At 34.0% G+C, this 27,407-nt stretch overlaps 1 protein-coding gene across 2 annotated transcripts in view; it reads left to right on the top strand.

The window, feature by feature from the left end:
* Positions 1-12,089: 12,089 nt before the first annotated feature.
* Positions 12,090-27,407, top strand: part of LOC129223941 (alpha-tocopherol transfer protein-like) — a 44,196-nt gene continuing 28,878 nt past the window's right edge. Inside the window, exon 1 of one of the 2 annotated variants that reach the window (XM_054858324.1) lies at positions 12,090-12,228. The gene's annotated coding sequence lies outside the window, so the exon portion shown is untranslated. Of the gene's footprint in view, positions 12,229-24,351; positions 24,399-27,407 lie in introns of those variants that run through there. The other variant, XM_054858325.1, reaches the window with a different exon arrangement.

Raw genomic sequence — 27,407 nt, 5'->3', positions numbered from 1 at the left:
GAGATTTTCAAACTTTTCTTTTTTTGACTTAATCTTTGACGACTATAGAGTGCCTCTATTTTTGCGGTTTTTCATTAAAATAGTTCAAAATTTTTTTATACAAACTTGAAGTTGAACTTTGAGAAAAGGTGAATTTTTGACGAACCAGGAGGAGTATTCGGATTTTTAAAAAAAATAGAAGCATAGCGTATAATCTCAGCTTTCTAAAGATGTTAAAATATTTTCGATAGCTTTAATTGAACAACAGTAATCAAATAAATGGTGAGCCTATTCCAATTCACAAACTAAAAATTTCCATCCCCCTTTACGAAGGTACGAGATTCGCCTCTACGCAAGTGATTTATGGCCTTTTCGGGGAAACGGTCAGCACCCCACTTGTGGGCGTGTTTCTTCTCCACAGATCGACTGTCCAAAATAGCTGTCTGGAAAGCATTTTTTTCCTTCGCTTGAGAATTGCGAGGAAAAAACCTGGCAAAAATGACGCTCTTAAATAATTTTAACTTTGCTTATTTTTTAATAAGTAATTGCGTTTTTTTTTTTTTGTAAAATTATGTATATAAACACAAAATTTAAGCTTTAAAAGTATTTAAATCACGATTTACATGCAGTTGCAAATCTTTGGGGGAGGGGGGATTGAGAGTTTACATGCTTCTCTCGACGGGATAAAATAAATTGAACTCACCCATTAAATAATTTTTAATTTATTTTGTCACAATGTAACTATATATATATATATTTTTAATTATTACATCATATAAAAAGGAAAGAATATTTGAATATACCTAGAAGAAAATTTGAACTTACCCTTATCACTTTTGTTTGCTTTTCGAGTATTATTGGAATTTAAGGACAGTGCGAAAAAAGATATGTAACCCAAGGATATTGTAACGGATTCGGTGCGACTTCCACTTTCTTGAAATGAAGACACAGTTCTTGATAAAAACACAGGAAATTTATTCACACTATGTACAGGAAAGATCTTCAACAACTGCTAAATTATTCATCAGCAATTAAGCAATTATCACACAACACCGTAAACTCAACGTTTACACACGTATTTACTTCCAAATACGAAAACAACACAGCGAAATGCCTCGCTATAAACAGAGCAAATACACACTCTCAGTTCGAAATCCTCAATCGAAACTCAACTGTTTATCCATCGCTAACCGTTTATATAACACCGAAAAGAGAGCTCTCAAAGATTCCAGAAAATGCTACAACGTTCTACAACCACACTTCCATTGATAAAATCAGTGAATGAAATAAGAAAAAAAGAATAGGGGGTTGTATACTTTAGCCATATGAAAAGGGGTTGTATATTCATTACGGGAAACTATTTACAGGTTACGTTACTACAATAATTACTATTTACATTATTTTTCTCTAGAATCTGCGACGTACGTCTCAGCGTCGAGCTGTTTCTGTAACAGTGAATATCAGTTCGGGGGGGGGGGGGGGGGCAAAAAAAGAAAGAAAAAAAAATGATGACGGCAAACGAAAACTTTCACGAAACCTGGCGACAATGAATAAAATGAAAAAGAATTGAAGCTTGACCAGGAAAAGAAGGCGGATGACCTTGAAGCAAAAAATCATTTGTAATAGGTAGAATCTGCCACAAAGCACCGAATAGTAAGAGGCATGGTGTCTCTAATCCTATCTATTCTAAGATAATAACAAACCATATTACAAATGATGTTTTTGCTTCAAGGTCTATAAATGTTCTATAAGTTCGTGCTTTTGAAGCCAAATTTTTACTTCAATAGATTGTTTTTGGTACTGTGTCTCATTGAAAAGGAAACTGATATTTAAAATAACAGTTGATATGTAATTAGTCATATTGAAAACTTTTTAATTAAAAACTATTCATTAGTTTCAGCTAATTCCGAAAATACTGGTACTCTACCTCAACAAATACCGGCATTACGAAATTGCAAAATAGCTGCAAATACCGGCATCCGGTATTGCAATCACTAATACAGAAGAATCTGTCATTTTGAGGAACAATACTTATGACATAACCTAAAACTGAAATAACATTCTCAATCAATCTTCGTAATTTAATCAAATGTAGGGTTGATTGGGGTAAGTGGAACCCCATTTTATAACAGTATGTTTTTAAAACTTTGTAGAAAAGTTTTGAAACAAAGATTTAAATGTTTTGACTTAATTTATCTTAGAAATTTTAATGGACACATGTTCAGCGTTATTTTCAGAAACAATGCTTTAACTTTTTTTAACGATTATATTTTTTTAAAAACGAAAAATATTTTTTAAAAAACCTGGGTGACCCACTTACCCCATAGAAAGGAGTAATTTTTTTTTTTTTTAAAGACATGTAGTTTTCGAAAAAAATCCCAATAGAAACTTTTTGGATTTAGAAAACTACAGCCAAAATTTACATAAGTATGCATATCTCCCAAAAACAGCTATTCAATCCAGAAACTCTTTTTAAAATTCTTTAAAAATTATGTCACATACAAAGGTATTGCTTTAAATTAAAAAAAAAAGTATTAGTTTCAGTTGAAATGGAATAACACAAGAGAAAATATTGTAAATTTTGAACATTTTAAATCATTATAAGCGTTATAAAAGTGAGTGAAATTAATTAATACTGCCAGTTATTTGTATGATAATGGGTTTAAACCAGTTAATTTACCAGTCTCGTAAGTAAAATATTCCGACTAAAATCCTATTTTGCAATTATTTTTTTACTTAAAAATAATGAATAATAATGAGAATACAGTACATGGGCGCTCATATCTGGGGGCTTAAGCCCCCTTTAGAAAGGAGTACTTTCTTGCTTGCAATACTATTTTTTCGGAAAAAATATAAAGAATTTCTTCTTCAGCCGTTGAATGAATAAGTTATTAAAAATGTCAGATTTGAAACTCTATTCTGAAATAAAATTGGTTTCCGTGGGGAAAATATCTGACCCCCTCCCCCATTAAAATTTTCCATATGGGCGCATATGAAAGTGTTTTCCACATAAATAAAGGTGAAAATAATAATTAATAAAAGTCTTACTTGTAGATTCTTTTTACTGGAACTGTGGCATTCTCAGCAATTTGTTTCTTCACCTTGTCCAGGAAAGTGTTTTTTTCTATCCGCTTCGTTTCTGGATCGTGATTATGGCTTTTTTTTAACGCACAAATCTGATTATTTTTCAAAATGACTCTTGCTTTGCAGGTTATTTTCTTTACGCATTGCCAATACTCCCTCTCTTTGAAAGTTGTGTGTTTGTAATACAAATAATTCTCGTATTTTAAGATTTTTTTGCCACGGCTGCTGTTTATAAATTCGGCCATTTCGCAACTTTGAAATTTCGCCTCGCACAGCGCACCACGTGGAAATATTTCAACGGTAACCCCAAACCCCGAATGGTGTTTCAAAATCGCGCCAAGTTAGAGCGCCAAACTGTTTACGTCCAGAAATTTTCTCTGAAAACAACCTTGCAATAATCGAGCACCTTAGACCCTCCCTCAACCTCCAGCCCCCCCCCTCTCAGTTGTGCATTGGGAGGATGCGACCCCCATCTGAAATTTGGACCAAATGGGAAAACACCCTTCTTTTCGTGGTCAAGCTATACGAAGATTGAGTGACGTATCTATACGGAAAATAGGCCAATTCTCTATGTTTACTATACTTTTACCACTATACTTTTATATACGTTGGAAAATGTCTAAAAAGCTACAACGAGTACCAATACAACGAAATTTCCATTTCAACGAAGTAAATTTTTAGTCCCCATTGCTACTGAATTTAGATTGATTGAATTCCATTCCCCGAAATTCCCGTTACAGCGAACAAAATTTGAGGTTCCTTAAAGTTTGTTGTAACGGGATTTTACTGTATATTTATTTCAGAGGTATTGCTTCTGACGAGCATAGTTGGAGTACACGCACCCATTCTTTTGACTGTGAGGTCCACACACAGGGGCAGTCCGAACTTAAATTTTTGGGTGGGCGGAAGTTCTCCATCTGTCGAATGCAATTCCAAATTTTGCCGAATGATAAGTTTGCCGAATGGAACTCCAAATTTTGCCGAAGCCGAATAATGATAATTTTGGAGAACAAAACTCTAAATTTTGTCGGATCGTCAAAGAAAATTTGCCGAATAACGAAAATTTTTGGGAGGTCACAGTGACCTCCCATCGGGGAAGAAGAAAGAGTATTTATTCATTTGATCTTTTTAATAAAGCTAGGAACTTTTACTTTCACTTTAAGATCTACGCTATACCCAAAATGATATTGAACAAATATTTTTTTTTACTACTTTAGCACAGATGCAGACTTCGAAATTTTCCGGGGGGGGGGGGGGGGGAGGGGCAAAGAATATATTCACAATGTAATTTTTTCCAAAATACAGCAAAAACCACGACCACTTACATATAAATACAATATTTTTTCAAAGACGATGCGGGGGAGGGGGGTGCGGGGGATGAGGTGTTGCAGAAAGTGGAAAGTTCTGTAACTAAGCAGGGCATTTTTGTTTTTGGATTTTGAAGTGCAAAAGAGGATTACTGTTACATTTATTTTGAATACTAAGGGGCTCCGACCCCTGCTCGTTGACGCTCACCAATCGCCGAGGATTGTTTCGCCATTTTATTTGGCTCGCAAAGATTTAAATTGTTTGTAAGAACGAATTAGATTTAAAAAAATGCTTCATGAGTTCCGTTTCGAACAAAATGAAAATCCCCCTCTCCCTCTCGTAGAAAAAAGAATTTTAGTAAAGTGCTCTTAACCAGCTGTCTGCCGTGCTCTCACCCAAAGAGATAAAGAACGTGATAGAAATGTATGCATAACCATCAAGATTTCAAAAAAAGAAAAAAAAAATCGGTCTTTTCTCGGATTCCGAACTAACTTGTATTTTGCACAAGTGTCAGGAGCTAAATGACTCCTGAAAGTCAGTTTCAAATTCGTGGTCTCTAGAATTACATTTTCCTCATTAGCTCCGGGCTCAGTTTAAGTTCAATGGCGCAATATCCCCCTCCTCCCCCCATTTTTCTCAACCCTCCTTCCCTTTTTTATTTTATATATTTATTTTTAAATATTTTTTATTTACATATTTATTTATTTGATTTTATTGTTATTATTATTTTATTAGAAAAGTTCTGCGCTACGCCAATAACACACACACACACAAAAACTAAATAAGTAAATGACATAAAATATAAACAGAATAAACTAATGAACTTTCGTTAAATTAGAAACCCTCATACGTGCTGTTCTAAATAATTGATAAAATTGCAGCAAGCTCAATCTGATGTACAACAATCTCTTTCGAACAGCATAAAATATTAAGGGGTGTGGGAAATCTTTCACTCCTATAATTGACAATTTATTTGAAATTTTATCTCAAAAAGTTAAAAAAAAACTAATTCGAAATTAAAAAAATAAAATTTCAGCTGCTAATTCCCCGGGCTCAAAAAGTAATTTTGCACAAAAGTTCAAGGCTGCATGTGCTATAGGGGGTCTTTTGGAAGGAGGTCCGCTACAAACAGAATTTCAATTTCTTTGACGTTACTTTCTTTTTTTTTAATATATAGAGAAAATCTGAATAAATTAAATAAAACGAGAAATGCTAACAGCATTTTCTTTTTAAATATGAAGCGAAGCATTGAGAAGTTTAGAAAAATAATTTTTGTAAAATTTAAATAACTATAAAATAGAAGTTCAACTCACTTGTAGATGCTGGGCACTGGCATTGTTTTATTCGATATTACAATTTCTTCAGCCTCTCGTAAAAAACGTAATTGATTCACTTTCTTTTTCTGTGGGCTGTGGCTGTGGCCACTAACTTCGGTAATCTGATCATTGCAGATCAGAACTTTCGCTGCACATTTACGTGTACGTCTATTGCAGCACAACCAAACGGTTTTGTCGTCTTTCGATCTGGACTGATAGTGGTGATGGAAAAGGTAATCTTTGTAAATTAAAAGATCTTTTCCACGTTGCGATCTAGTGAACGTAAATTGCGAAGCTTGTGCTGCCATTTTGAAAAATATGTTTGTGAAGTAAGAAATACGGTCACCTCCTAATAAATGGAAAGCAACCCTGAACGATTTACATGGAAGTCGCCAGATCTCGCCAGCTGTCTTGTTTCAGAATCTACTACTGACACAAAGGAAGAGTTCTAAACCCCCCTGGCACCCCGACCAATGAATGCCCCAACTCCCCAACCCATCACCCCCTTGTGCGAGGTTAACAATAGTGGAATTCGCTAATCTCCCTCTGATCTCCTGGGAAGTAGTACCAGTTCGGACTACACGAGTTTGGCAAACTGAGGAGTTGACTTTCAAAACAAATTATATCCAGTATCCAGTTTTATAGTTTTTTGGCAAAACGAAAAAAACGTTTTACGCACAAATACTAACTTAAAATTTCGAATTTTTCACAATGTTTTGGTAGAATAAAAAGTGACTATAGGATTAAGTCTAGGAATTTTCCCACAATTTTATCAGTCCTAAATTGCCAATTTTATCTTGGATACATTCTTTTTTGGTGTAAAACAACTGATATCATTACTTTTGCAAAAAACAACTACAACCCTTTTTCTTTAGAAATAAACTTTAAAATTGAAACAAATATTCAACAGTTTTAATATAATTTTTTTAAACTCTACTTTATTCCTTCTTACTTACTTTATTCTTTTCATTGAACATTTCAAAAAAAAAAGAAAAAAAAAGGACCTTCGATCCAATCAAGTATGAACAATGAAACCACCCAAGCCGATTCAAATAACAACGTTTTAGGTATTAATAGATCACAATTAATCACAATTTAATCATTAATTAATCACAATTTAATAGCAATATCAATTATTTAATATTAATTTAGTAATCACAATTTGAGGTCACGCTTGCCTAACTGATAGCCAGTGCCTCGCTCCGCTATTTTATTTGTGAACTACTTTTAAATGAGAAGTGTCAAATTCAAATTTGGATATGTGCCATTTTGATATGAAAGTGAATGAGTGGATACCAGCAGATAAGGGATAAGTTCCTTTTTCGCTGTAAAAGACCTGGCGAGAAATAAGGGGATATATATACACCGTTTAGGTGGTCAAACTAATGTTTACGCATTTCTCAACAGTAGATATAAACCACATCGAGAAGAACGAAATTCATGGGTCGCTAGGACTTACTTGTATACTAAATATTCTATAAACGAAAAATAAGAATTTTTTTTTCTCCAAAAGTGGATATAATCTGTTTTGAAAGTCAACTCCTCAACTATCTCATCGTAAATTGACCCCATCGAACTACGCATCCGTATTATTTCTAAACTGTTCAGGTGGCTGATACACCAAAAAAAAAAAAGGGGGGGGGGGTTTCAAACGAAGTGTATGGTTTATGGGGCGTGACGCCTAAAGTTTTTTTTTTTTGTAAAATTGGGCCCTATTACTGGCTTTTAATATTACTGATTTAATAGCTTCTAAAAATGTGGAATATAGCCTCAAAAATCAGGACGGATGGACTGGACACCGTAGACTTTCTTCTTTCATTTTAAAGTTCCATTGTTCTGAAATAAGAGGAGAAAAGTTCATTTATTTGTAATTTTTAGTTCTTACTTTCGTAAAATAAATCAATCCACCCTATATAAATATTTTTTTTCAATCTCACATTTATTTTTAACTCTGGAAAGTGATGGGGCAAGGGCGGCAAATCCTCTTTATTTTTGAAAGTGATAAGTGAGGGGGCAGTTGCCTCCCTTGTCCCTTCGAACGAGCTGCCTAATGGAGTAAGTGCACCAGTAGTCGGTCACAAGGACATAAAACTGCTTATAAATAGTATATGTATGACTCAAAATCGATGTAAACGCATTCCCTCACTCATTTACCTATCCTTACTTATCATCCAATCTCACTTAAGTTATGGGTACTTTTTCTTAAGTAGTAATGAGTTATTTTATTTTAAAAAATGTGCCTGCAGGGCCGGATTTGGAAATGTGGAGGTCCCCGGGCAACGAAGGAGTGGAGGTCCCTAATCAGGGTTCGAAAAGATCATCATATTTTCGAAAATATCGGATGTTTTGATATATATCCGAATATTTTGATGTATACGTATATATCCGATATTTTCGACCCGTGGAAGTTAGGATATTTTGTAAAAATTTTACTGTAGGGGCCCCTTCGTTGTGGAGGCCGGTAAGTAGAAACATCTTCTTTAAATAATCCTACCCTTCTTTTCTCATTCTACTGTAAATTCATTTTTAAATTTGTTTTAATAGAGTGATAACATTATGTTTCAATGGAAAAATAAGCTCATTCTTGGACTCAATTATTTTTAAAGGGGTGGCCGACCATAGGGTGCAGAATTCTTTTGCATTTCTAATAGACGGTCATGGCAGGCCGACCCCTGGTTCTATATGCTGTATGTTTGATATACCTAGAAGGCTGCAACGTTATTAATATGGATTTTGTAATGTTTATCAAATAGGAATTCGAATAAAGTATTTAAACACAGCGACAGTTTAGCTGTGTTGAGAACAAATTGCCTTTTAACATTACTTTTGCTAAAGAAAATGGTTAAAATTTGTGCCTTATTTTTGTTTTTCGACAAAGAAGAGTAATTTCATTTCGTCATTTTGTGGCTGCTAATGTTGATTTTAACTAAGAATGCTCGAAATTAGGTTTTATGAATTCAGTCCGTACGTCGTTACGTTTGTAATATAAGTTCTAATAGTCAATGGTAATTTATAGGTTTTCTTATCAAGTCACCTCACATTGATGAGATTGACAAAACAAATGATTTGATTTCAACTGATATTAATAAACATTCCAATTGTAAGGAATTAAGATGTAATACTTCAATAGTTACGTTAGCTCAAATTATTTCAATGAGTGTTAAACCTGTGGTTATTCTTTCTTCTTTTGCTCATTATGCTAAACTACTTATTTCACAAAAAGTTCAAGAATCCTTTTTTCTATTTCGGTTTAATTATTCCAACTGTTAGTGCCACTTTTTATTACAGCTTCTAATTAAATTTTTCATTTCTTGGGTTTTCTTCGAAATTTATTTCTTGTTTAAAATTATGTTGAATTTGTTTCAAAATTAGGGGAAACTAGAGAGACTTGATATCTAATTTTTGGTTTTTTATATTCCATGTTTTTTTGTAGAATAGTTAGAACGAAATACAAAATATACATAAATAGTTTGCCATTTTACGCATTATTTTGGTTAAAAATAATAGCATAATTCTAAGTAGAAATGGTGCAAAAAAAATTATATTCATCACGCCTGCTAATGGGTCAAGTGCCCTAGAGCTAGGGAGACTTGACCCAACACCTAGGGAGACACGACCCCCCGCATGAATGTAAGAAGACTCAGAGATATGGAAATCGAAAACGTAGGTTTGATCGTGTTTTTTGCTTTAATAATGATACTTGAAGTGAATGAACAAATGTTCACTCTCCTTAGGTGAAGTGATACAGTTTTTTTTTTAAATTTATCTTATTGCACATCAGCAGAAAAGCAGAAGCTTAAATTCAAAATTTTATCAGTTAAGATCTAAACAATATTTCAGTTACTTTATTAAGAAACAAATCATTGGGCTTAAAGAAACTCATGGGTCAAGTCTCCCTATGGGTCAAACCTCCATAGTTCCCCTACATGGTTTCAAAGTTGCATTAGGTAACTGCATACTCCATTTTAGTTCATTTATTGTTTACTAATGTTCTTGTTAAAATCTATAAGATTATCTTCATAAAACCCCCATTTTTCTATTTCAATTTACCTACACACAGGCCCGTCATTTGGGCAACCAGGAGGGGGCAATTGATCTCCCTGGATTTTCAATACAATGCATTTTTGCTTGTATTTTGATGCTTTTTCATAAAAGACGCATTGGATTCATACCCTGCCACCCCTCCCCCCCCCCAAAAAAAAACTATGAAAATATGGACCTGCTTACATAATTCATTTTATTCCAGTTCATTCACGACAAAGTATCTTTGTTTTTCCATGACAAAACTTAATTTTAGATGCAACTTTGTTTGCATCTAAAATCTTAATGCTTTTTGAACAGATTTTTACTTGCATTGCTTTTTGAAGTGAAATTAGCTCCAAAACTATAATTTTGATTTAATGTTCCGTGTGTTAAAGTTTCGAATGAAAATGAACCAGTCAAGTGTCAATTATATCGATCTGTAAATACAATGCTGTACTGTAAGTTTCGCATTAAATTTTGTTTAAATTAATTCATACCCCATAAAAATAATGAAAACTGCCGACTACTAGGCTCATACATGGCCGACCACTGGATTTCTATGGCCGACTACTGGAGCATTTTTTCGTATTAACAACAGCTTGGTTAAGTTAAATAAATACTTATTTTACTAATACAGCTTGGTTTTTAGAATAATCATGTTTTTATTTCTGATACAAGTTAGTGAATCATTATCAGAAAGGTATAGCCTAAAGTTTACAATGTTTTTGCTGTTGTATTGATCACTGAAATTTATAAGTTGACAAAAATCAACAATCGATCTCTTAAACGGCTGACTACTGGTGCTTTTTCCCTATATTGAGACACCATTAACTCGTGTTTCATTACTAACAGGTTACTTTTATGCAAAAGTGGAGAAGTTGTGCGCTGAATAAAATTTAGTAACAGCTAACCTGTTGATGTGAAAAATAATAAGAAAAGCTTGAAAGCTCTGCACTAACAAGATAGAGATGCTTGAATGGAATTACGGATATTATAGCTTGATAATACAGAGAAACCCTATTACAACGAACTTCAAGGGACGGCTAATTTTGTTCGTTGTAAGGAAATTTCGTTGAAATGGAATTCAAACAATGTAATGGAAGTTAAATCCGGACTAAAAATTTATTTCGTTTGAACGGATATTTCGTTGAAATGAAATTTGTGACCGCGAGCAGGGGGCTTTGCCCCCTTAGTACCCAATACAGTTTGAAATAAATGAATAAATAAATAATAATAAAATAGTAATAAAAAGTAAATAAAAATAATAGCAAAACAAATAAATAAATAAAACCTCATTGGAAATTTTTTGGCGTTCTGTGTCTTAAGAGTAATTAAGAAACGATGCCGTAAAAAATGGTTTGGGAATACTTTCAAAAAACATCACATGTGTAGGGTTTAATTTGCGCGAGAGTTCTAGAGTGATCAACTAATGCTCTTATTTTCTCTTTAATATGAATCTTTACACATTTGACAAAACTCAGGCTATTTTTAACATGAAAACCATCTCGACAGACTCTAGGGTTTCCTCTTTGTATTTGGAAGAAATCAGATCCTAATCATCAGGGGCGCGGCGATGGGAGGTCACCGTGACCTCCTAAAAACTTCCTTATTCGGCAAATTTGCGTCTGACAATTCTGCAAAATCATCATCATTCGGCGAAATTTGGAGTTCCATTCAACAAAATTTGGAGTTCTATTCGGCAAAAATTTGGAGTTCTATTCGCAGTGGTATCCTCCCCCCCCCCCAAGAGTCAGGGTGCACTCCCCCTAAAGATCGCAAAGACCCCCTCCCGTCCCAAAGCAAGACCTCCCCCAAAAATGAGAAAAATACCCCTCAAAACTCCCCCTAAAGATTTCAATGGCGCAGCCTGCGCCATGACCCCCCTAGCTGGGCACCCCTGCTATTCGTCAAAATTGTTATCATTCGGCGAAATTTGGTGTTATTCTCGGCAAAGTTATCATCATTCGGCGAAAGTTGGATTTTTATTCGGCAAATTGAGATTTTCAGCCCTCCGAAAAATTTGAGTTCGGGGCGCCCCTACTAATAACATGTGAAGCACTTTGTGCTTTGAGATTATTGCGTAATGCTCCAATGTGGAATTACCTTTGATTATTCATGCACATGTGCTTATGCAAACAGTTGAAACGTCAGCGAAGTTGGAAACCGAAACTTAACTCATCATAAAAACCTCTACATTCCAACTGCTATACCCTTCGTCACCCCATGACATCTACGACTGCGTTCTGCTACCATTTTTTTCTTCCTTTCCCACTGTCGTTCCGAAAGATTTGTGGGGTCGTTTGCGAAACTCGAAAACCGTACTTCTGCTCCCAGGAGAAGGGGAAAGTTGAATAATTATTAATCTTGGTTATCATCTCGCAAGAACCAGTTCTCCGCCGAAGGGTCTCTAAATGAAGGATCAGAGCGCTGGATTTTCAAGGACAATCGAGAGAATCGGCCTCTCTTGAGAATTCACGCGGATCTTTTACTTCAAAGTTGAAAACTAATCTAGACACAGGTAAGAAAGAATTGATGATTTTTTTTTTTTTTTTTTGTAAAACGCGGATGTGTTTTGGCTTTCATTGTGAAATACTTTTTGATGATTTGTTTACTCGATTTCTATTGTAATTGTGAGCTAGTTTCCCAGCATTTAACTTGAATCTTTAATTTATACCATTGTCAATCAAGTCAAGATCTGTTGCCTGAAGCATTTTTTTTTTTTTTTTTTTTGTATTTTTCATTCTGTGATATTATATTCGTAGTTATTAAATATTTAACCAAGCTCGTCGTTTAATGGGATTCGGGCTGGGGGGGGGGGGTCAATTGTAACCCTCCCTGGATTTGAAAACTTAATGTATTAAGTTATTTTATTAAAAATTTTGTTTTGGGTGGAACAGATCACTAATCATACTTAAAATAGTGTCTCAACTTTTTGGCCAAACACATTTATCGGATTTTGTCAGATCAAACACTTTTTGTAGGATGTCTTTTCATCCATAAGCTCATCCCCCACCCCATGGGGTAAAGTGGTCATAAAAACATAGGGAAAAGAAAGTTCTATTAAACTACTAAAATCAATAATTTCTTCCTAAAATTCAATGTACCGTGTTCTTTAATAATGCAATGTAAAATAACAACAAAAAGAGTTGAAGTGTTTAAAGAATTTGTTGCATTTATTATTTACCTAAGTTGAAAACCTACGATTTTATGACCACTTTACCCCACCAGACCCTAAGTTTTACGGGAGGAGGAGTTCCAGGCAACCACAGCGACTAAGGACTAGGACTGTCTCGGTTCTCGGCTGGCCCGATGTGATTCCAAAGCATGAGGAATAGTTTGCAGTATTATGCAAACAAAAATTTGCATAAAGTTTTAGGATTTTTTTTAATCGTTTGCTTAGTTACACCATTGATAGAGTGGTGATTTCCGGCATAAAAATAGATAATTGAAGTCAAAAGAATATGTAGTTTAATGAAAAAATCGGATGGGATATTTTTGAGGTTTTGAAATCTGAATTGCTCAAAAAAATTTTTTGAGAAGAAATTTTTGACGTTAATTGCCATGTTGTATATCATTTGTTAGAAAAAGAAATCGGAAGATAATGAAATAAAATGAAACACTATGCAATAAAGATTTTTGTTTTACAATTAGCTGAAACGTCAAAGTTTTGTAAAATTTGTACCGTTTCTCCTTTTTTGAAAATCAAAGACTCAAAAAATAAATAAATAAATAAATAAATTAATAACAATAATAATAACAATGATAATAATAAAAACTTGTAATTTTGGGTTTTTCACTTTCTCAATGCATGCACAGCAACGTAGGCAGGTGCAAAATGACGTCAGGGGTAATTACTTGTATTTAGGGATTGTAATACCGGACCAAAAATTTAATACCGGTATTCGGTATTTTTAAAACGTGATACCGGAATACAAGTACTTTAAATTTCTCAAAAAATGCTTGAAAATATATTGTTTCGTTGCCATTCTTCATAAATTTTGTACAAAAATTGTATTATTATGAAAACGTATTGTGAACAAATATAAAATGAAGGAACACATGTCATAATAAAAAATCAATACTAGAAAAAACATAATGCATCTATTGAATTGTCTCTCAGCCTGGAACTCATTTTAATGCTCAACTTTCCTGCAGTTGAAATTACTCTTTCTGAATTCACGCAGGTCGGTGGTACTGTTAACAATGCGTAATACACCTCCTCTAATTTTATTGCCTAAAAGTATTTTTTCTTCAAAAAAAAAAAAAAAAAAAGGGTCTATTCCATGTCATCTTTGGATAAACCCTTTTGTGTGTGAGTATGTATATGTGGTGTGTGTATCTTTCTTATTGTGTGTATTCCTATTATTTTTTTTTAATTTAAAGCTGGTTGAAATTTCTTTTCTGAGAGACGATACTTTTCCAATATTAACATCATTTTCTCTTGAACAGGAGGGTTTTTGTGTTTACTTTTTATTAGCCATTTGGTTTGAAATTTACAATAAACTTGACTAAATTAGATCTTGTTGGTTTCTCTTATTCGTTTTAGCTTTCTTTCAAAATTCTTTGCAATTATAATAATGTAAATATCTGAAAATATCTTTGAATTCATGGAACATCTCTTTATGCTCTTCCTCTTTGCAAATTTTCAAGGAAATATATAATTTCTAAATATTTTTTGCCAAGTATGAAGCCAAATAGCGAGACGGCACCACAAACCAATACTGGTGCCAACAAATTGCCATTTCTAATGCTAACAAGAAACAGTTTTTGTCAAAATTTAGTACAGTTGAGAAAAATATTTAAGGAAAAAAAAAATATGAAGCATCCTGCAATTGATGATTTGAATAAATTGTTCATCGGACAAGGGGGGGGGGGGGCATTTAAATTACACTCGAAATTAACTTTTCCAAAAAGGGAAAATAAGTGATCAGGGAAATGGAAAAAATGAAGACATGGTGCACAAAATATTTTTGTTTTATGATATTCTGTTAGTTCATGCTTTTGAAGCTAAATTTTTACATCAATAGATTGATTTCGGTTCTGTATCATGAGAAAATAAATGTACATTTAAAATATAAGTAGATATTTAATAAGTTAAATTGAAAATTTTTGAATTAAAACTATTTATTATTTTCAGCTAATTCCGAAAGTACTGGTATTTTCCTCAGCGAATACCGGTATTACGAAATACCGATATTCAGTGTTCCGGTATACCGGTATTGCAATCCCTACTTGTATTGCTTCACCTCGCAGTACAGTAACCGGCATTTATAAAACCACTATATTTTAAAATCAGCCGCTTCTTAAAATCAAATCCGGAAGAATCGAGTCATTGCAATATCAAAACATGCTATAACCATCCTTTAATAAAATTTTTGTCGTTTTATAAAATCAAGCATTTGGGAAGCATGAATTAAAAATTGCTACAAACATGTTAAAATTCCGAGTTATGTCGCACAAAGAAGTAGAGGAATCGATCTCGGAAGATGAGGAAATCGTAGTGTCAAATTTGCCCTCTGTAATTTACAGCAGAAAAGCGCTTGATGTCACACGGTGTAGTTTACTTTTATAGCAAAGAGGAAATTAACGTTGAAAGCTGAAAAAAACTTTTATAAATTGCAAACAGTGTTGAATCTTCAATTCTAAATTCTGTAAAGGCTACAGTAGACACTAAAAATGCTGAAAATTGAGCAGAAAATCGAAAAACATTTTTAGCCTTTTTTACTTCCTTTTACAAAAAAGGAAGTATTGTATTCGCGAAAAAAATTTCACTCAAAAATCGACCTTAATTTCCATTTTACTCACCCCCGAATGAATGTTGAGTTTATTTTTCAACCCGACCACACGTGGATATATGCCTAGGAACGTACAGACACTCGAAATATCCATTTTGACGATCCCCGTGTTAATTACAACGAGTTTTCTCGTGACGTCTGTATGTACGTACGTATGTGTGTATGTGTGTCGCATAACTCAAGAACGGAATTTCCTAGAAAGTTGAAATTTGGTACTTAGACTCCTAGTGGGGTCTAGTTGTGCACCTCCTTTTTTGGTCGCATTCGGATGCTCCAAAGGGGGTCTTTTGCCCCTTTTTTGGGGGAAAACATTTTAAATTTCAATGTAAACTCAAGTCATGTTATAATTTGGCGGACACTTGGCGATATATCGCCAGTCTTTTTGTCGCCAAATTTTGTCACCAACTTAGCGACAAATTTGGCTTTTTTTTTTCTTTGAATCTGGTTTTAATTTGCCCGCTGTTGGTGATATTTAGAGAGTTAACTATTGAACCACATTAAAACTGCCAATAATGAGAAAATGACATTAAGTTGGAGTAAAAGGAAGTCATGTGATACACACATCAGCTCGTTTTATATTACACTCTATAACAAAAAAATCGACGCTCCAAGAAGCAATCATCTGATTGCTTTGAAATTTCGTATACATGAGTGTTTTGACCAGATATGCAAATAATTAAAATTTGGTGTCCAATGAATGAATAATTTGATATCCAGCGCATCGGAACTGCGCATATAGCAGATGCATATAAGGAGCAGTTCTTCAACGGTTGTTAAAAATTTCGGTTTAATTGCGATTCAGATTACCTTTCAACTACTTAAAAAATGCCTCGCCGCAGGGTTCGTGCTCATTACAAGCAACTGTCAGAGTTTGAAAAAAGTCGTATCATTGGATTGAAAGAGGCTGGTTGGGCAAATCGGAGAATCGCTCGTCATTTGAGTCGAAGCGATGCGGTGATTCGAAGATGCTAGCAAGGATGTGTGGAAAATGGCAGAGTTCAGCGTCAGGATGGTAGCTGTAGACCTAGGGCCACAACAGATCGTGACGACAGAGTGATTGTCTGATCAGCTGACACTGTGCCTTTTTCATCTCGATCAACCATTAGACATTCAACCCAACACCAGTGTCCATCATGACCATTTACAGACGGTTGAGACAGCAAAATCTACGCTCGCGCCCACCATTACGCCACCTGCCACTGACGCCTACACACTGCCCAGCCAGGTTACAGTAGTGCATGGCTCGATCAGGTTGGGATAGTGTCGACTGGGGACGTATAGTCTTTAGCGACGAATCACGCTTCCAACTGTGTCATGACGATCATCAAAGACGTGTTTGGAGGCACTCAGGGCACAGAGGGGGGATCCTGCTTTCACTATAGGGAAGTTTTCGATTTTTCAATTTTATTTTTATATGATAGAGTATCATGTATGACCATCATAGGTGAAAAAATTTTTGCGATACGATAAGTAGTTTTTTTTAAATTAATTTTTAAAGTTCAAGCGCTTGTGACGTCGAATGGCATAGGAAGTGACGTCATGCGTTCTTCCGATAGGGGAGAAGCCGAAGGACGTGCATTCGACTTCGAAGACGAAACGTAAAAGGCTTATCTCTTCGCATTTAACTCCTCGCGTTTCTGGAACATTAAACCTCTCATCCCTCTCGGAAATATTCAAATATCATCATTGATGTTACTTGAGGAAGATTATTTAGATTGTGCTTTAACAAATCTGGCCTCCATAGTGTGTTCAAAAAGATTATTGAATTTCTAAAAAATAAAACTATCAGCGCTCAAGATATCCCTAGCGAAAACAAGGCATCTTCGGCGGAAGGCTGCCCTGTGACGTAGGCTGGTGACGTTTCAGAAGAGCGCACTTTTGCGCGTGGATTTTTAAAAATTTATTAAAAATCAATCATGGTGTTTCAAAATTCGGCAATGGTGAATTTTTTAGTTTTGTGGGTCAATTAACAATATCCAATAGCCAAAATATGAATATTTAATAGGTTGCAACTTCCCTATTGCACGCCACACCGGCCTTCAACAAGGCATTATGGTCTGAGGTGCCATTTCCTTTTATAGCCGGACCCCTTTCGTCGCAATTAGAGGTACGCTTACTGTACAGCAATATGTTGACGACATCCTAAGACCTGTTTTGCTACCGTTCCTTTTGCAGTACCCTCGGCTGGTTTTTCAACAGGAGAATGCCAGACCACATACGGCACGTGTTGTTATGAACTGTCTACAAGCTTGTCAAACACTTCCTTATCCTGCCAGATCGCCAGATCTCTCCCATCGAGCATGTCTGGGATATGATGGGAAGGCGATTTGCATCTGGCACGGAATGTTGGTGACCTCATTCGACAACTGGAGTGAATTTGGCAGGAAATACCACAGGACACCGTCGGGAAGCTTTATCGATCAATCCCACGCCATGCTTCTGCTTGTATCCATGCTAGAAGCGGGTCAACACCTGAACTTGTTACCGTAACTCTGACGTAAATTATTCAATTGCTCTGAGATTTTAATCATTTACTATTCTGTACATTATCTTCCTATCCACCAAATTTCGTCTCAATCGGAGAACTCCTTCTTGGTGCGTTGGTTTTTTTTTTGTTATAGAATGTATATCAGCTACTGCTTTCAGGGCAGCAATATTTTTTTTCATTATGCATTATTTAATGATAAAGGGGTTAGTTTTGTTGTTTTGCGCATCCGTCCGTGATCACGCTCTCAGTTTACATTTTGCAGCATGTATACACTGCTGTCACTATTTACATAAAAGCATAAACTTAAAATGTTCCATGCACCACAATATTTATCGGATCATAATGAAACTTTGAAAACACATGCGGATAATTTCTAGTTGTATGCATGAATTTCGGTAATGACGGTAATGTAAAGTTAGAAATTTAACTCTTTCGTTGTTAAAATTACCATATTTGCTGAAAATTTCACATAAATTCTCATTTTCAGCCATTTTTTATTAACAGTCTCATAAAACATTACATGTAATGCGTACTTCAATCAAATTTTGCCTAGTGATTGAAAAACAAGTGAAAATTCAAAGTTTGAAAACAAATTCGGGTGCATAGAGCAATTTGAAACTTTTGGATTTTTCGTTGAAATTTTTTTTTACATTTCTGAAAAAGTATTCATTTTTTTCCGCACCATTTTTTTAATTATTTTATGTGTAATATGTACTGCTGTTTTACATGTAAATACAAGCACACAAAGTTTCAGGCTTCGAGATAAATTATTAAAAAAAAAGAATAATGAAACTTTGTGTCCGCTTGTAGCTTTAATCAAACAACAATACACAAATACTTTAAAACCCTTATGACTATAAAAAAAATTACCTCATGTTTATTTAATATGTCAACTGTATTTTGAAACACTTGAAATAAAATTTAAATATTGAGATTCGTTCCTTTTTTAAAGAATTTAAATTCGAAAAGCTTTTTTTTCTATATTTTTTAAGCGTGGGTATGCTGGTTTATAAAATCAGCTGCTTAATAAAATACAATAACCTGAAAGCAGTTGTGATTTTAATAAGCGGCGGCCCTTGTAATAAGCGGCGCCCCTCCCTCAAACTGTATTTTGAAACACTTGAAATAAAATTTAAATATTGTGATTCGTTTCTTTTTTAGAGAATTTAAATTTGAAAAGTTTTTTTTCTTTCTTTTTGAAGCGTGGGTATGCCGGTTTATAAAATCAGCTGCTTAATAAAATACAATATCCTGAGAGCAGCTGTGATTTTAATAAGCGCGGGTCCTATATTCGTTTCTATTTTTGTTTTCTGCCGCTCAGAGTGGAACGCGACCCTATGTTCCTATGTAATTATTAGTCACCTAAATAAGTACTATCACCCCTCTTAATTAGTAATAACAACTTAGAATTATCCTGAAAATAATAATTACGAATATTAAAAGAAAACTATATCGTCAAACTTCTGGATCGTAGTATCGTCTTACTAGCAATTAGAGGTATAGAACTTTAAGTTCACACTGTTTGATCTGTGAGCCATTTTGATAGTTGTCACTTGTTTTGTGTTTAGTTTGGTTTGCCATTTCATCATAAGTAGACAACAGGACGGTGCAACACGCCACACAGCTCGTGTCACAATTGATTTATTGAAAGGAACTTTCGGTGAACGAATAATTTCGCTTAATGGACCCGTGAATTGGCCTGCGAGATCATGCGATTTAACTACGCTGGACTATTTTTTGTGGGGCAGTGTGAAGTCTCAGGTCTACGCCGATAAGCCACAGACGATTGACGTCTTGGACAAGAACATTCGCCACATATCACTCACATACGGTCCCCAATGCTGCAAAAAGTGATAGAAAATTGGACTTCCCGATTAGAAGTTCTCTAAGTCAGCCGAAGTGGCCATATACCAGAAATCACATTTAAATAAAAATGGTAAAGAATCACCTTTCGAATAAAGCCAAATTCATGGCAATTTATATCATTTAACGGTTTTTTATTTGAACCTAAAGTTCTATACCTCTAAAAAAAACACCTTTTAAAACGATTATCATCTTCAAGTGAAAATGATAGTTTGATCAAGCATCTTAATTTATCATTTTCTTCACCACATGAAATGATAAAAATTTAATATAAACAAATTAATATTCACTGTGCCTTAAAGGATACTTAAAGCAATTTACTTATGTTTTGCAAGTAATAGAAACTGTTGTTGAACAAAGGCGTAAAAGATACCAAGTGCTCACAAATCATTTTCTAACAAGCATTGTTCTAAACTCATGACCAGAAATTTTTTTCAAAACACGTAAATGGTCCCAAGCAGTCACCCTAGCGGTTATCTATGAGTTAGAAATTCTTGAAGTAAACGACAAAGAAGTGTGATATTTAAATCTTACGGCTGGTAATAAGATATTTTATGTGCTGCTTTTATGGTAGTCTTTTTCTTGGTATTCTTTGTATGAAATTCCTTGACGCTACTCATTGATGCGTTTTTTCCTCATACGTTTAAAGAGCTGTTATTATGTTTTCAGGTTTGAGATTTTTAGGTCTACTCTCTTTCTACGCAGTTTTATGCCATTAGATGCAAAATACTCTGAGGATATGCGCTGGAAGTTACTTATTTTATTTTGTACTTTTCACTGATAACCAAGATTTTGTAGATGAAGTCTTTAGATTTAAAAAAAACATTTATATTTTATCGGATCTTTTGGATTTGCGCTTTCGTGCCAACACTTATTTGAATTTACCAAGCACCTTCAGAAGCTTCCCGACTAGCTCAAGCGCAATCTTACTATTTTGCTATTTTATAACTGAGATCCGAGGGAAAAAATATATTATTATTTTTCTTTGAAAGTGAATAGGCAACAAAACTGTTTGCTAACAGTTGCTATCAGTTATAAATAAAGTTAGAAAATAGACGAACTAGGAGATGGCGCAGGTAGCTGTTACAGAAAGTTCGATAAACAATCAAGCTAGCTGGTTGTCATAATGACAGTTATTTTCTTATTAGTAAGCCTTAATACATGTAATCAAATTTATTGGTAGTCAGTTTTTTAAAAAATGCAAGGAGGAGTCAGTGGATATATAGAAAATAGTTTAGAAATAGTTCTTAAATTTTTTTCGAATGATGATAATTTTGCCGAATTGAATTTCAAATTTCGCGAAATGATGATAATTTTACCGAATAGAACTCCAAATTTTGCCGAATGATGATAATTGTTTCGAATCGTCAGACAAAATTGCCAAATACGGAAATTTTTGGAAGCTTACAGTGACCTGGCGGCCGCAAATGTCATGATTTAAGATGGCAAAAATGATGTTTCAAAACTCAGAAACGTGACTTTCAAGTCACGCCAAGCCAAAATAGTTTAAAGAGCATAAATTGCGTCTAAATTGTGTACTTACTAAGTAAAAAAGATTTCTTTCTTCATTTAAGTTTGAAAGTTCTCTTTCAGACTATGCTTGCAGTCAGAACTCTAAAACGCCAAATAGAAGTGTTTTAAATTACAGGTTGTCGCATAAAAATCCAAAGCATTTGCTTTGTTCTATTTCTTCGTTGAAAATTGAAATTGCACCCTTGCAACATGACAGCGTAAAACACCGTGAAAAAAAAGGAAAAGGTGAGAATGCTTCGTAACTAATGAGTTTCAGAAACTTAATCGCACTTATGAAAAATACTAACATCAAGCAAATACAATGGAGCTCTTTTGTAGTGATTATACGTTTTGTATAATACTAGAGTATTTGCTAGTAAGAATATTTTTTCTCCATTTAACACTCATAAAAACATTTTTTTCTTTTTTTTTTTGAGGAACAACAGTTTCTGAGAAGGTGAAGTTGGTTTTGCTTTATGGATTCATTGAATTAAGGTGTCCGACGGTTTATTCATTTATTAAAAAAAAAAAACATACTTTTTAAATGTCATTACATGCGTTCCAAAACTATGAAAATAACATGAAATAGAGCTTTCAAAAACTATTTTAGTTTAAAAAAAAAAAAAAAAATTAACTTTGCGCTAACAGTTATAGACAAAATTAGGTATCAAATGGATATAAATCCTTATAGGAATGCCTGTTCATAACGCTCTGCTTGTTATGTGTTATGTTTAAAAAACATTCTTGTACTTCAAAATATTTTTGAAATGTTGCTGTTTAAAGCCTATCGCTCCCTCTTCCTCTAAAAAAAACCATAACTTGGCGCTAGTGAACATCTTGAAACATAATGCCATAAATGCCATATTTAAATTTGAATTAAAATGTGTATATTATAACGCAATTTCCTCCAATCACTTTTAAAATTAAAAAAAAAATCCAGCATTCAGCATTTTCTCGAATTTTGACGTCTTGAATTTAAATTATGTTTTTTGCAGTCACGAATTGCGATAGGACCCTACTCTTGTTTCTACAAATGGAATGGAATGGAAATGTTCAAGAAATGTGCATTTGGCATATTATAACTTGCGATTTCCTAGACTAGGTAATACGAGGCATTCCATAAAAAAAGAAATGGTGATTATGCGGTAAAAAAGATAAAGGTTTTATGGTCGATATCCACCTGTACATCACTTATCATAAAGATTATTTACAGCGTATAACGTCAAGTATTTTTATTTCTTATCAATCTTAAATGCTGAAAATTAGTAGTCTGGAAATTTTGTATTGAGATCAAGTTTAGTTCTTTATAAGTTCATTTATGTTGATGTATGTACATGATATTGTATATGATCTTCTTTATTTCCTCGCTAAATCCCAGTTCTCGTTAAAACAGGGCTAGCTATAAGCGTGTTCGACTGCATTGATAATTTTAAATGAGTCATCAAAGTTAAATTTGTTATTGTTTTAAACTATATAACATGCAGTTTTTTGAATATTCGAAGGTCTTCCTCCTTTTTACTTCCTTTTACAAAAAAGGAAGTATTGTATTCGCGAAAAAATTTTCACTCAAAAATCGCCCTTAATTTTCATTTTGCTCACCCCCAAATGAATGTTGAGTTTTTTTTTCGATTCGACCACATGCGGAAAAGTGCCTAAGAATGTATAGACACGCGAAATATCCATTTTGACCATCACCGAGGTAATTACAACGACTTTTCTCGTGACGTCTGTATGTATGTGCGTATGTGTGTATGTGCGTATGTGCGTATGTGCGTATGTGCGTATGTATCTCGCATAACTCAAAAATGGTATGTCCTAGAAAGTTGAAATTTGGTACATAGACTCGTAGTGGGGTCTAGTTGTGCACCTCCCCTTTTGGTTGCTTTCGGATGTTCCTAAGGGGGTCTTTTGCACCTTTTGGGGGGGAAATCATTGTTAATTTCGATGTAAACTCAAGTGGCGTTATAATTTGTCGGACACTTGGCGATATATCGCCAGTCTTTTGGTCGCCAAGTTTTGTCGCCAACTTGGCGACAAATTTGGCGGAGTTTTTTTTTTTTTTTTTGGTTTCAATTTGGCCATTGTTGGTGATATTTAGAGAATAAATATTGAATCACATTAAAATAGCGAATAATGGGGAAATGACATTAAATTGGAGTAAAAGGAAGTCATGTGATGCACACATCAGCTCGTTTTCTTTTCTTCTCTCTCTCTATCTTTTTTCAAATCTTAATGCTGGCTATAAATCATGTTGCACTTTTTTTTTTAAATTTTTGAACTCCCTCAGCAGTTTGGCTCATGTCACACTATGTTTAAAAAATATTGACCCTTTCTAGTTCTGTTTCGCAAACTGTCACACCCCCTCCGCCTCTTTGTCACACGTCAACAACATATTTCATAAACATATTCTTACAAAAAAAAAATGCGTCATGTCACACTTCTTGTTGCTCTCTCCCTCCCTCCTGCCACAAACTGTCACAATTTCACGAACACCCCTCCCCCTTAAAACGAGACACCATTTGTGGAAAACCCCTTAAGTGACACTCAGTATTAATTTCTAACATTTTGAGGCATTTTTTTTTAAATACGCGTTGGTAAAAGGTTTGCCATCCTGCATCAGAGCAAGACAATAATTTTGCTGTCAAGTTCGTTTCGAATTATCCTTGCTCAACGGCTTCCTCCAAAAAAACTTTCCCTTACACACGTGGCCCTGTTAGAAATCGGACCTTGTTATTATCACTTCTGACATCGAATAAAAAGCAATTTTGTTTCTAAGTTTGAAAAATGACAAGCACATGATTCCGCAGGAAACAATAGAATTACCGGTGATTCAAAGGATAAGACCCATTCTTATAAGCTGCATATGTAACAAAGAGTAATTACAGAAAAACAATGAAGGTTTTTTCTGGAAAAAAATGAAGTATGTACTTTCTTTAATCAACTCAACGTTTTTTAAAAGTTGTAGACTCAGAAAATAGAAATGAAGGCGCAGTACGCATTGGATCTAATACATTAAAGTGTCGTACTCAGGTAAGCGTTACTTAATTTATATTTCTCGTCCTGAAATTACCAAAAAGGACTGCACTTTTGAAAGAATGACAGATAAATTTAAGGAGGGTTGGTGCCCTAAAACTTCAATTTTTTTTAAAGTTTTAAGTTTTAAGGTTTAAATATTTTTTCAGTTTTATATTCAAAATATTCAAATCAAGAGCTTTTAAGCGACACCGCATTCATATTTCTATGCAGATTAAAAGTAACTCAATTTAAATACTGATGAAGCAGAAATGTGTTTAAATGTACGTGCAATTTTACTTTCGAATGCGATTTTCTCAAAAGTCAAATTTAAAAATTCATATTCCTTTTTATAGAAAACTACTTTACATATTACTTTGAAATTTTCACCATATTTCATTTGCATGTTCATGATGTTACTGAAAAGAAATTTTTGCTTTAAAACTCATTTTTTTTCCCTAAAGAACTGTTTTTTATGGTCAAAACCTTTCTTTTTCGCTTAAAAAGTGACTATTGGTTCAATGTCGTTAACGTTCAATTGTTTGTATCTCTTAACAATTAATTTGTTATTTGTTTGTAATGATTGACTTGATTTTTTGAAAAATAAATGCATACTTCTATGTTAATTTACTTAATAGTAATAACAATTTAACCCATTCGATTCTTCGTATTAGTGTTTTGTTTAAATTGATTGATGATGGATTTTATTAACTATTTTGTGGATTGTTTGAATGAACTGACTACATTCATTAGATATCGGAAGTGGAGTAAGCAACATTTCTTTAACTTACTTAAGTAATAATATTTTAAGCCGCTTGATTCGTTGTTTTTGTGTTTCAAATGATTTTATTAATTAATTTGTTGGTTGTTAAACTGTATTAGTTCAATTCATTACATATCGAAGAATGAATAGCATTATGTTGAAATACGCACATAAAAACTCCGCGCTGTCCAGCATAGATCGTATTTTCGTTTTAAAGAATGCTTAGTAAGTAATGTACAGAACATCGAAGATATTAGCAGAGTTTTTGGGGTCCTTCTTTGGCCCAAACTAAGAAAAAAGTGCAGCGTTCTTCGCTAACCTTCAAGAAGCAGTTTTTAAATTAATTTTAACAGATTCCGCTTGGGAGGAGCATCAAGCATGTTGTGATGTATTTATACCAGGCAGTTAGATAGCTCTCCACTGGAATCATTTCTCGTAATTTTGTTCACTTTGTGCTAATACATGTCTTTATAACCACTTCAACTTTTTTTATGTAGATACAGTTTTACATCTGCTAAGAGTTTGTTAATTACCTATTTACTAGAAAATCATCCGTCAAGGTATGACGGGTGAAAATTGCTTCTAGATTTGAACGAAGCAATTGACTGTTTGGGGGATATTTTTATAGTGGAAATCTTAACCCTAACTCCAGCGAAAAACCCTAAACTATAGTAAATAGCGTTAATTGTTGACCGACACTTTTTCCGTTTCTTCATTTTCCTAAAATTAGTCTTATCAGTAAAAGTAAAGCATTTCCTTTTTCCTGCATGTCAAAGATTGCCAAAAAATACTATCAAATTAAAAAAACTTACTGAATATTTGTTGCTTCAACAATGAAATAATGCCGTCATGCATGCCATGACGTGAGCTTCATTGTTAGTTTCAACAATGAAATAATGCCGTCATGCATGCCATGACGTGAGCTTCATTGTTAGTTTCAACAATGAAATAATGCCGTCATGCATGCCATGACGTGAGCTTCATTGTTAGTGACGTCAGAGCGATACTCGATCAGTGATTTCGGCTATTATATAAATATATGAGAATAAACATTATTCATTTCTTCATGTAAAAGTTGTCATTCAACTTCTCATTTACGTTTGAGTTTTTTTTTTTTTTAATTTCTGAATGACAATTCCATTCTCATCTCCTAACCTACGACCAACTTTGGCCCAGCATAAAAACTTGAAAAAATCTGTCAGAGGCATTTGGAATAGAAAAGCAGAGCTAAAAATAAAATTCTAAACTGGAAAACTCCAAGAAAAACTCGAAACTCTCATCAACGGATAAAAAGAGTGATTACAGCCTCAAATTATCTGACCACAGTTACATTGTTTTCTCTACAGAAGATGAAGAGGAACTGGAAGTTGTACTGTTTGACCACGGATTGTATGTAATTTGGCAATCTGCCAGCTAAAGACGATTCCATGTGAATGAATCTAGCAGCGGAGAAGGGAAAATAACGATGGGATTAGGATGTTCGCGCTTTTTATTATGTCACTAGTGCCTTATTCATTTATTGCATTCTCAAAAATAAAATAAGGGGAAACAAAAATAGTTACTATAGAAAGAACAAAAAGAAAAAAAGTTTTCATTTTGTTCAGGAACGTAAAAGCAAAATGGTAAGCTCAAAACTGTGTTGTGAATAAATAAATCAATTAATTTTTGCTGTGAGAATATAAATCGAATATACTTTAGATTTAAAAAATGTTGCTGTGAGCAAATTTTCATTTTTACGAAACTGAGGCTATATAATAGAGAGGCAAAAGTGCACATCTGAAAAAAAAAAAAACAACTAACATCCCTATAAACTAATAGATACGTCCATTTCCGCCTATAAACCGGATATTAACCTTTCCATGTAATCGATGGTCAGGGGATCCAGTAGGAGATCCAGAAGAAATAGACCCAGTTACATCTATTTATCACAAAGTTTGGGAAATTCATTGGAAAATTTAGGAAATTTTTGTAGTTGTAGAACGGAATGGGCTCAAGTTTCCAATGAAAGAAGAATAAGGTGTTGTTGAGTGCATGGAAAGCATCAGCAAGTTTTGGAAGAGATCGACAATTAAAGATGCTTTGTTTTGCAAATGGTTTTCTCTTAATAAAAACTTTTAACCTCCAAAGCTAAAGGAAAGATGACTGTTTTACGTTGGCGAAATTGAGAGACAACTACGCCTATACACAGATTTTATATTTTTTTGACTTTCCTTAAAACGTATGTGACCCTAATTTCATATAAAATGTATTTTTCTTTCAGATAG

The sequence above is a fragment of the Uloborus diversus genome, chromosome 6 (assembly GCF_026930045.1).
Source record: "Uloborus diversus isolate 005 chromosome 6, Udiv.v.3.1, whole genome shotgun sequence".
NCBI classification, from domain to species: domain Eukaryota; kingdom Metazoa; phylum Arthropoda; class Arachnida; order Araneae; family Uloboridae; genus Uloborus; species Uloborus diversus.
This window is presented reverse-complemented; position numbering and strand designations above follow the sequence as displayed.